The following is a 12,256-nucleotide window of genomic DNA, read 5'->3' as shown; positions in this document are numbered from 1 at the left end:
GCTTGTTAAGATGTACAATACTGGATTGGATAAATGCTGGAGATGCAATGAGGTGGAGGGAACATTCTTCCATATGTTGAGAACCTGTAAAAAGGTAAAAGAGTATTGGGAAATAATCCACAATGAATTGGAAAAAATGTTTAAAAGTACTTTTCAAAAAAAAAAAAATCCCAAACAAACCAGAGTCCTTTTTGTTGGGGATAATTCAGACGGAAATTCCCAGGCGTCAAAAAAGGCTCTTTATGTATGCCACTTCTGTGGCCCAAAAGGAAAACGAGCGACGTCCCAACTAAAGAAGAATGGCAACTTAAACTGATGGAATATGCACAACCTAAGGATATAACATATAGAACAAGAGAACAAGAAGAAAGAAGATTGGAAAATGTTTATTGAATATATGGGGGGGGGGAATTGTGTACACTTGAAAGCATTGGCAGCCTTAAGATAAATTCAACAGTGTACACAAGTTTTGGTGGATGCAAAAATGGAATACTGAATGGTTTGGCTTATGTAAAATATGCAGGGATTTATGATATGCCAAATGAACGATGGAAAGAGAAGAATGCAAGTCATTGACATTTTCAGTTGAAAACAGCAGTTCAGGCCCTCCCTCCAGAGCAGGAGAAAACAAGCTTGCTCCCTCTTCCATGGGGCAGCCCTTCAGGTACTTGCAGAGCTGGAAGGAAACTCCAGGGATCATCTGGACAACTCTCTGCAATGCAGGAACCAAAGCTCCAGAATCCTTTTCTAATTAAAGCATATCAGAGTCAATTGCCATTTTCCACTCCACTTTTTCTGGCATAAAAGGTCCATTTCTGATTATTAGTCTTATTTCAAATAAGACTCAATCAATCTTTGCCTTTGGGCTTCTGGAAGAAGGACAGGAAGTTCAGGTTTGGCATCTGCTCTTCTGAAAAGCAGATTGATCTCAAATCTCATCACGGCTCGTTAAACTTCGCAGGAGAGTCTTTGGCAGTTTTGCTCCCCCCCCCCCCCGTCTCAGAGACATATTGACAAAATGATCTGCTTCTTAATGATTAGTTAAAGGCCCTTTCATCATTCTTGTAATTAACAATATGCAGTTACAATGAACCTAGGAAAAGATTTGTGATATTTCTGTTCCAGCAAAAGTCCAGATTCATTCTGAAAAGGGAGGAGGACAGGGAGGGAAAGTTTTATTGAATGTTCTTCTTCTTCTTAATATTATTATTATTTATACCCCGCCCATCTGGCTGGGTTTCCCCAGCCACTCTGGGCGGCTTCCAATGGAATATTAAAATACAATAACCTATTAAACATTAAAAGCTTCCCTAAACAGGGCTGCCTTCAGATGTCTTCTAAAAGTGGAGTAGTTGCTTTTTCCTTTGACATCTGGTGGGAGGGCGCTCCACAGGGCAGGCGCCACCACCAAGAAGGCCCTCTGCCTGGTTCCCTGCAACCTCACTTCTCACGGGGGGGGGGGGGGGACTGCCAGAAGGCCCTCAGAGCTGGACCTCAGTGTCTGGGCAGAACGATGCGGGTGGAGCCGCTCCTTCAGGTATACAGGGCCGAGGCCGTTTAGGGCTTTAAAGGTCAGCACCAACACTTTGAATTGTGCTCAGAAACATACTGGGAGCCAATGCAGGTCTTTCAGGACCAGTGTTATATGGTCTCTGCGGCCACTCCCAGTTACCAGTCTGGCTGCTGCGTTCTGGATTAGTTGTAGTTTCCGGGTCACCTTTAAAGGTAGCCCCATGCAGAGCGCATTGCAGTAGTCCAATCGGGAGATAACTAGAGCATGCACCACTCTGGCAAGACAGTCTGCGGGCAAGGAGGATCTCATCCAGGGTACCAGATGGAGCTGGTAGACAGCCGCCCTGGATACAGAATTGACCTGCGGCTCCATGGACAGCTGTGAGTCCAAGATGACTCCCAGGCTGCGCACATCATCCTTCAAGGACACAGTTACCCTATTCAGGACCAGGGAGTCCTCCACACCCGCCTGCTCCCCTGTCCCCCCAAAACAGTACTTTTGTCTTGTTAGGATTCAACCTCAATCCATTAGCCGCCATCCATGCTCCATAGCACTGAGGACAACATTGTACCTTGTGGCACAGCACAAAGGCAAGGGAGACTCCCAATGCGGAGTCCACAGAGTGATGCAGCAGCAGAAGAGGAGACTGAGAGGAGATATGATATCCATCTCCAAATATCTGAAGGGAAGTCCCATGGGAAATGGAACCAATGGCTTCAAGTTACAAGAAAGGAGATTTTGACTAAGCATCAGGAAGGACTTTCTTGTGGTAGGAGCTGTTCAACCGTGGAGCAGATGTCCTCAGAAGTTGGTGCCCTCTCCTTCCTCTCAGCTGCTTAATTAATGGAAGACGTTGGACCTTTTTAAAGGAGCTGTAAAGAAAACAACAACCACCTAGGGGTTTTGGGTGTGGAGGGAGAGCAGTTGATATAAACTCTTCCACAGGAGAGAACATGTTTTCAGGAAGGTGAGAGTGGTAAAGTACAAAATTTATCCCCCCTCCCCCCAAAAAAGGTGGGGGGGAGCAAAGCCTGACTGTGCTTGCATAATTGCTGTGGAGGAAATGTCTTCTTCTTCGGCGATCCCTCATAGCCGAGTAAGATTGTCTCCCATAAACACAATTTTAACAGTGAGTCCATAAGTGACTGTGGAGGCCAATTCTGGATCCACACGTCCTTCCACAGTGGGGACATTGGTTTCTGGGTGGGAGTTGATCACGGTATGGATTTGCCAAGTGTGCCTTCCTCTTAGCACATTTCTCCCTTGCGTCCTGCATTTGAGTGTCTTCAAAGCCCATGAGACCTTTGGGAAAGGCTGTTCTCCATTCTGAAAATGTAGTTCCATGTTGAAACACACTGTTGTTGTTGTTGTTGTTACAGATAGGTAGCCGTGTTGGTCTGCCATAGTCAAAATAAAAAAATTCCTTCCAGTAGCACCTTAAAGACCAACTAAGTTAGTTCTTGGTATGAGCTTTCGTGTGCATGCACACGTCTTCAGATACACACACGAAAGCTCATACCAAGAACTAACTTAGTTGGTCTTTAAGGTGCTACTGGAAGGAATTTTTTTATGTTGTTGTTGTTGTTTAGTCATTTAGTCGTGTCTGACTCTTCGTGTCCCCCTGGACCAGAGCACGCCAGGCACTCCTGTCTTCCACTGCCTCCCGCAGTTTGTTCAGACTCATGTTCATACCTTCGAGAACACTGTCCCACCATCTTGTCCTCTGTCGTCCCCTTCTCCTTGTGCCCTCCATCTTTCCCAACATCAGGGTCTTTTCCAGGGAGTCTTCTCTTCTCATGAGGTGGCCAAAGTCTTGGAGCCTCAGCTTCAGGATCTGTCCTTCCAGTGAGCACTCAGGGCTGATTTCCTTAAGAATGGAGAGGTTGGATCTTCTTGCAGTCCATGGGACTCTCAAGAGTCTCCTCCAGCACCAGAATTCAAAAGCATCAATTCTTTGGCGATCAGCCTAGAATCATGTAATTGGAGAGTCGGAAGGGACCCCGAGGGTCATCCAGCCAAGCTGCCTGCAATGCAGGGATCCTGCCCCCAGCTGCCCCTGGGTGGGCTCAAACCACCCCCCTCCTGGTGAACAGCCAGATGCAATGACTCACTGCACCACCTCCATGTGATCACAAACTCGATGTGCTCAAACCCAGGAAAAGCAAAGTCACAGCGCTGGAGAGAGGTGAGAAAGGGGCCTCTTGCAGCCTTTTGGAAATCAGGCCGCCACTTCTTTGAGCAAGGATAATCAATTATTGCCTCTTTTATTTCTCGGATATTATGAAGCAAAGAAACCAATTAAGGAGGCAGCTATCAAGGCTCTTTCCAGGCGGCTGTGCGGAGAGCTCAGCAGAATTATTCCGTATGGACAGGAATCCTATTAAGTGGCTCAAGCGGGGGGGGGGCGTCTTGGGGGGGGTGAAACACAGGAGATCGTGCCAATATGCTTTATGAGCTGCTTTTGTCAAGGGGGAGGGAAATCGCTCGTCGTCAGGAGGGATGAGATGCCCCCCAAATTCACCCAGGGAACATGCCTTGACATTGATGGATTGATTTGCTCACCTTTGTGGGGAATGAGCACCTAACTTATAACAAATTGATTTCAGGGCAATTATCGGAAGGTGTTGAAATGGAAAGTACTGATTGGCTATCAACGGCCATTGCAGAAAGATCCATCACTGTTCCACTTCCAAGCATGGCAAGGCTGCCGTTGATGATGATGATTAGAATTTGTTAGTCACTTTATCGTGTCCAGGGGAACCCAAAGTGACATTCCACTAAACAAACAGGCAGAGAGAGATACAGTGGGACCTTGGTTCTCGAACTTAATCCATTCCAAAACCAAAGCATTCCCAAACCAAGGTGCATGGCTTTCCCATAGAAAGTCATGCAAAACGGATTCCAGACTTTTAAAACAACCCCTAAAACAGCAATTTAACATGAATTTTACTATCTAACGAGACCATAAAATGAAAGCAATAATCAATGTACTGTACTATAAAATATATAAAAGAGAATTGTAGATGATAAAAAATAAAATTAGAATTTTTTCTTACCTGCACTGATGATAGTCATAGTTTCCACAGTCTCACCATCAATCGATCAGTCAATTAATCAATAGCTGAATTGGGATCCACACAGTCACAAAAACAAATTAACTGAAAAAGCTTCAAAACAAAAAACACAAAATAAATAGCAAAAATGAAAGCACCAAATGTAAGCTCCAAATATTACCTTAGAACATTGCAATTGGAAACAGAAGGCTAGAATTACAAGAGAGCAGTGCAACAGGAAACACAGGGGGACTCAAAAGGGAGCATGTTCGGCTTCTGAAGAAAGTTCAGAAACTGAAACACCTTCTGGTTTTTCAGCATTCGGGTTCCAAGTTGTTCGTGAACTAAGCTGTTTGAAAACCAAGGTACCACTGCACATTAAAACCAAGTGGAATAAATACATGAAAAACATCCTGCCCACTTCTAAAAAGCCACAGATAGTTAAAGGCTAAAGTCCTGTCGTGATTATAGAGGGAAGTTTTCTCCTGGTGCCTAAAGATAGGTAAGGAAGGTGCCAGGCGGGCCTCCCTGGGGAGAGCATTCCATAAGCAGGGAGCCACCACAAAAAGGCCCGTTCTTGTGTTGCCGCTCTCCAGACTTCTCATATGACCACACAGGGAGAAGGGTATTGACAAGCTGGAAGGTGCGCAGAGGAGGACAACCAAGATGATCAGGAGTCTGGAACGCAAGTCTTGTGACAAATGATTGAAGGAGCTGGGTATGTTTAGTTTGGAGAAGAGGAGACTGAGAGGAGATATGATAGTCATCATCCAATATCTCAAGGGCTGCCACATGGAACAGGGAGCAAGCTTGTTTTCTCCTGCTCTGGAGGGGAGGACTCGAACCCATGGCTTCAAGTTACAAGAAAGGAGATTGCGACTAAACATACAGAAAACCTTTCTGATAGTACTGTAAGAGCTGTTCCATAGTGGAACGGTCTCCCTTGGGAGGTGGTGGACTCTCCTTCCTTGGAAGTTTTCAAGCAAAGGTTGGATGGCCATTGGTCAGGGATAAGCAGCTGAACTCCCTGGAGTCTCTAAGACTGGGGTGACATGGAACAGCGTTTTAATACTCTTGAAAGTTCAGTTAGTTAGAGCGTGGTGGTGATAATGCCAAGGTTGCAGGTTCGATCTCTGTATGGAACAGCTGCATATCCCTGCATTGCAGGGGGTTGCACTAGATCAGGAACATCCAACTTCTGAGAGACTGTGGTCTACTCCCAGTATTAAAAATCTGGCGGTGATCCAGAGTTGTTGAGCTTTTTTGCAGGGGGCTGGAGATTGCAAAACATCATTCACCCACCGCCCTACCTCCTTCCCCCACTCTGCCGCCACCACAGGGCAAACAAGCCATGGGGGGGGGCATTCATTGCCCACTTTCTTCCTGTCGATCACAGTCGACCTGTTGAACATGTCTGCACTAGATCAGGGGTCAGCAACCTTTTTCAGCCGTGGACCGGTTCACTGTCCCTCAGACCATGTGGTGGGCCAGAATATATTCTTTGGGGGGAAATGAACAAATTCCTATGCTCACAAATAACCCAGAGATGCCTTTTCAATAAAAGGATGCAGTCTACTCATGTAAAAACATGCTGATTCCTGGACCGTCCATGGGCCGGACTGAGAAGGCGATTGGGCCGCAAGAAGAACTTCTGACAAAAGAAGAATGGCAGATGAAATTAATGGACTATGCAGAATTGGACAAAATGACAGGAAGGATTTGAAACCTGCAGGACCAGAGATTTACAGAAGATTGGAAGAAGTATACAAACTATTTGAAGAGCAATTGTAACCAACAAATTACGCTAGTAGGACTACAAGACGTTTTGTAAGGAGAAATATACCAAGTGTTACAAAGTAGAAAAAGATAGAGAGATTGGTTATGAATCTTAAACGTAATAGAGAAAGTCAGAAATGCATACTGAGAGACTAGATTGGAAAATTTTCAGACAGGACTGATGGAAGTCAAAAAATTGAATAAGAGGTAAAAGTACGTTTAATTACTGTTGAAAATAGTATGTTAAAAAACTAATAAAAATTATATATATATATATATAAAGAGAGAAGGTGATTGGGCCGCATCTGGTCCACGGGCCGTAGGTTGCCGACCCCTGCACTAGGTGATCCTCAGGGTCCCTTCCAGCTCTACAAATCTATGATTCAAGTTTGGTTTTATGGCATCCCATTGCATTTGGATTGCTATGTTTGCATTTGCATTGGTTGTGAGTTGGCTTGGGGTGTCTTTTTTGGCTGAAAGGTGGCATATAAACAACATAAACAATAATACCCTGTCGCACCCCGACCCTGACCCCATGGCCAGAGATACTCAGCCAAGCCCTGAGACTCCCAGCATGATGCCCTCTTGCCAGAGCCTCGTTCTTCTCTTCTTTTATCAGAAGCCGGCAGATGACTGGGCAAGGCATGCAGGCCCAGCCAGCTGCACAACTGGGCACAGTGACCACACTTTCCAGGCTGCCAGCGGAGGCATGGCAGGCCAGGGGCACCGTCAGGCTGGCAGAGAGCGCCACAGGCTGCTTCGAAAAGAAGGAAGCAGCACAAACAGCCTCTGGGTTGCAGGGCAAATGGCAAGGAGGAAGAGCCTGCTTCCAGCCCTCTCAGGCACATCAGAAGAGCGGGATCTCATCGCCAGGACCAGGTGCAGAAGCCCACAGAGCCCTCACATCCAGCTTTCCATCACAGACAAACCACCAGCCCCGGGCCAGTTGGACCCATCCAAGCGCATTTCGGGTATTATCATAGAATCACTTACATCTCACACCAGGTCCTGGCTGCCACTCAGAATTAAGGCCAAGGTTGCTGCTCCTCTGATCACTTCCATGACCAACTGTTCTGGCTACAGTCATCTAGAAATTCTGCCTCTTGGAATCATGGAATTGTAGAGTTGGAAGGCTCTGCATTCCCACCCCCTGCAATGCCAGAATCTCAGGCAAAGCATCCCTGGCAGGTAAAGCATCACCTCCAAGGAAGGAGAGTCCACAAGGGAATCTGGCCCAGGGGCAACAGGGACACCCCTTCTTCCTGACATCTATTTTATTTATTGAACGGATATACTGCCCCAGTGCTTTTGTTCTGGGGAGACGCAGGGGTACGCATACCCCTAAAGATTTTGTGAATCTACGTTTGGCCTCTAAGGGGCAGTATTTCAATATGAGTAGGAAAATGAGAGTACCCCTAAACATTATTTTTTTAAGAAGAAGAGTTTGGATTTGCTATCCCGCTTTATCACTACCTGAAGGAGTCTCAAAGCAGTTAACAATCTCCTTTCCCTTCCTGCCCCACAACAAACACTCTGTGAGGTGAGTGGGGCTGAGAGACTTCAGAGAAGTGTGACTGGCCCAAGGTCACCCAGCAGCTGCAGGTGGAGGAGCGGGGAAGCGAACCCGGTTCACCAGATTACGAGTCTATCGCTCTTAACCACTACACCACACTGGCTCTCTTTAAAGCACTGTACAGTGGTACCTCGGGATGTGAATGGGATCCGTTCTGGGGCCCTGTTCGCATCCCGAACAGAACGTAAGACTCAACAGTGTGTCCATGTGCACAGGGGTCAAGCAGGCACTTCTTATGTTCTTAACCCACAAGGGTACTTTCCCCAAAGAGTTTCCTTGATGCTCCTTGAAGAACTCTCCCCCATTTACTCATTCGTGACACATACCATAGAGTTTGCTTTAACTGTATTTAATTCTGACTTCTGACAGGTTGGGTAGAACTTTCTCACTCTTGAGCAGAACTTCACTGTTTCTCCTCCCCACCCCTTTTGCCTTCAATTAAAGATGGAGAAATGAAGTCAGAAGAAGACCCTTTCTTCACTGTCTCCACGGTGGTCGGAGGCAGCGATGCTTCTGAATTCCAGTTACTGGAAACCCCAGGAGGGGAGAGTGATGCTCTTGCACTTGGATCCTGCTTGTGGCTTTCCCACAATGGGACCTGGCTGGCCGCTGTGAGAACAGGCTTCTGGACTAGATGGGCCTCTTTGGTCTGATCCAGCAGCCTCTTCTTATGTTCTTAGACAGATGCCAGCCATTGTTCCATCTTGCAGAATGGCAGCGGGGGCCTCGCCAGGCCATTCTGCTGAGCATCCAAATTCTCATGGCTCGGAGTCACCTTCCATCTGCTGGACTTCCATAAGCAGGCTGAACATTTGCAAGTTAGGAGTACAGGAAGGAGCCCTTGTTTTCCCCAGCATAAACCACATGGAAGCCGCCTTAGACTGAGTTTGGCATCAGTGGATTCCACCCATCAGTGGTCATTCAGCAAAGGCGATAATGGATTGAAGAGGAGCCAAAAAGAGGAGGAGAGGAAGAGGAAGGAGAAGAGGACAAAGAAGAGAATGGAGGAGAGAGAGAGATGAAGGAGGATGGGTAGAGGAAGTGGAGGAGGAAAGAAAAGCATCATTTAGTTGTACAATATTTTGCAGATCCAAATCAAAGAGAAGCAAGGCAGGATTTGTGCAAGGCTCTTTGCTGCAATAGAGACGAGACGCTCTGCAATAGTAAAGGCAGCCGGCAGGCTATGCAAAGCGCTATAGCCCAGGGTGTGTGTGTGTGTGTGCGGGAGCATTTGCAAGAGAGGCAATTTCCATAATTCATGTCTGGAGTCACTTGCGAAGAAGGAGCCGGCTCGAAAGCCTCTCTCTCTTTCTCTCCTCTCCTTGATGTGCACAAATACGATTTGCCAAGCAGCCACGTCGGCGCTTTGAAGATACTCATCTACAGGAGCACTTACAGCGAAACCTGTTAGGTCGCCTGGCAATGGCGGCTTCGGCTGCTCAAATACATATTTCCCCCGTTTAAAGGATTTCGAGGCTTTACAGAGCTTAGAGTGACCTGCTAAGAGCAGCGCAAACAATCCTCACCCCAGACCCCTTTCCTGAGAAGCCGCGTTTTTCAGCTCAGTCAGGAAGGAAGAGGGAAGGATATCAATGTATCATTATGGGAAATACTTCTAAATAAAAGCCAGTGTATCCATTGATATACCGTATTTTTCGCCCTATAAGACGCACTTTTCCCCCTCCAAAAATGAAGGGGAAATGTGTGTGCGTCCTATGGGGCGAATGCAGGCTTTCACTGAAGCCTGGAGAGTGAGAGGGGTCAGTGCGCACCGACCCCTCTCCCTCTCCAGGCTTCAGGAAGCTATCCGCTAGCCACTTCGGAAGCTATCCGAAGTCGCGCGGCTCTCCCACAGCTAGCGGAGAGCTTGTCTGCACCCAGAAGCTTGGGGCGCGCTGAGCTCCGCACAACCCAAGCTTCGGGCTTAGCACAGCGCACCTGGGGGAAATTTTAAAAAAATTCATTTATTCCCCCCCCCCAAAAAAAATAGGTGCGTCCTATGGGCCGGTGCGTCCTATGGGGCGAAAAATACGGTAACATGGCCAAACACACACAACACACAACCTTGATGTCTTGGTCACATCCAAATTCTTTCTTTGCAGTGTTTTCCTGATAGCCCCACAGCTGACCTCCCCCTTCCAAGACTTGCCATCAGGGACCCCTGTTCCTTTCTTTGTTCCCTGTTCCTTTCTTTGTTTGTTACCCTTTACTCAGAATAAATTTCCAGAAGAAATCCTGGGTGCCAAGCTCCATGTTTGGGGCAAGTAAGAGAACCCCAGCAGAGATTTAAAATTGCAAAATATGCAGCAAAAGGAAGCATGGAGATATAGGCTGTAAGACCTTTACAATATTCCCTTTCAAATGAGTCCCCAAATTTCCCCCTTACCCCAACATAGGGAAAGACCACCTGTTTGGTAAGTGAAAAATAGGTTTACTTGCAAACTCCTCCAAGGTCAGATTCTTGTGCTTTTCCATGCATCAGTCAGAAAAGTTTCACAGGCAGCAAAACTTGGCTTTGTTATAAAGAGGTTAAAGTTCTTAAATTGTTGGCATAGGAATTTCAGTTACTGGTATAGGAATTATTGGTAGAGGAACTGAAGAGAGGTTTGTGAAAGCCATGCGGTCTGAGCATGAGCTACCAGCTCAAACCTTGTCACACACTTAGATGCACAGGCAAATTGGGGGGAAACAATAGGCTTGATTACCCCTTTCATCTCAAGGTAAGGGGGTGAGGTCTAGGCTAAACCTGGCAAGACGGCTTACCCTATGTGTTGACTCCTTTATGCATTAATTAGACTTAAGCATGTTGATTATACGAGACCGGTTACCCCACACTAACTGTATGAAGCACAGATTTGCTCCTCACCCCCCATCTTTTTTATTATTTAAATGTATTTTTATTAAAGATTTTCTTGATTTACAAAGGTATGTACAATATCTCTCTCTTGTATTTTTTTTCCACGTAGCAATTTTTTTAAAAAAACTTTTTTTTAAAAAACAATTTGGTTTCATTTGTTGAGACATTAGGAAGAATAGGGGAAAGAGGTGAAGGGGAAAAAATATGAGTGGGGGCGATGTTTCTATTTTACTTAATATATGTGGGGTTTTGTGTCAGCGCTGCTTGTGTGGGTTCTCTGCTGTTCACTTGTGTTCCTTTGGTGGTGAGAGAGGTTGGGGTTGGCTTAGAACCACCCATCTTCTTTAAAAAAATAAAATAAAAATCAGGAAAAGCTTCTTTGGGAGCAAATCAGGGATTTCGAGTGAAGCAGCCGCAGGGAGAGGTGCCCTGCTCTCCATCTCTCCACCAGTTCCTTCTCTGCTCTCCTTCCAGATTTCTACCTCAAGCCCCTTCCAGATTTATAACTTTGCTCGAAGCTCGCTGCCTCGTACCCAGTGCACACACTAAAGCTCTGGGAGCCCGTTTAGAGGAAATGGTGCCATCTCGGAAGGGTGTGAATCCACCAGACGCGGCGGAAAAGAAGGAGCCAGCTTGCATTATGCCGAGGAAATAAAGGCTTAATCGCGCTGGCACGCCTTTGATTCTGACACTTCAGCATTTTGCTAATTTCCTAAACACCACTTACGGGGCAATTACCTGCTGCTCATCTAGAAGGAACATGCCAGGAGGGTAGAAGCAGAGACAATGAAGGAAACACAAATGCAATGGCTGAAGAACCAGCGGCAGCTCCAAATTGAACATTCAAAGCAAAAGCCGGTTTGGGGTGGGCTGGCGGCTTTAGTAAGCAAGTAAGTAAATTTTTATTTATACCCCACCCTCCCCAGCCAAGACCAGGCTCTGGGCGGCTAACATCACATATCAAATGCATTAAAACACAAACAATTAATTAAAATACAGCTTAAAAATTAGAATCAGAATAAAATTAAATGATTGCCCACAAATTACAACCATAGGGTTCGGGAACCTCAAAGATTCATCAGGGTCAGCGGTCCATGTTGGTCCCACATGAGCCGATAAAAGGGTTCCATAGAGGTCCAGGGCCAAAGGCCAAGCGGAACAACTCCGTCTTGCAATGTGGCTGATGCCTGGCATTTCTCAAAGAAAGCTGGAGTTGGAAGGGACCCCAAGGGTCATCTAGTCCAACCCCCTGGAATGCAAGAATCCCTGACAGATGACTACCCAAGTTTAAAATGGCCATTCAGCCTCCAAGGATGGAGAGTCCTGTAGTCAAACAGCTCTTGCCATCCAGACCATGGGTCAGCAAACTACGGCCTGGGGACCGGATCCAGCCCAATTGCCTTCTGGATCCAGCCCAAGGATGGTCCAGGAATCACTGCGTGGGTCGGTGTGGGGATTCTGATCATTCAGGCTGCACCATTCCC

This window comes from Podarcis vaucheri, assembly GCF_965113315.1.
Source record: "Podarcis vaucheri genome assembly, chromosome: 1".
Taxonomy (NCBI): Eukaryota; Metazoa; Chordata; class Lepidosauria; order Squamata; family Lacertidae; genus Podarcis; species Podarcis vaucheri.
The sequence above is the reverse complement of the archived record's forward strand: the minus strand, read 5'-3'. Positions refer to the sequence as shown.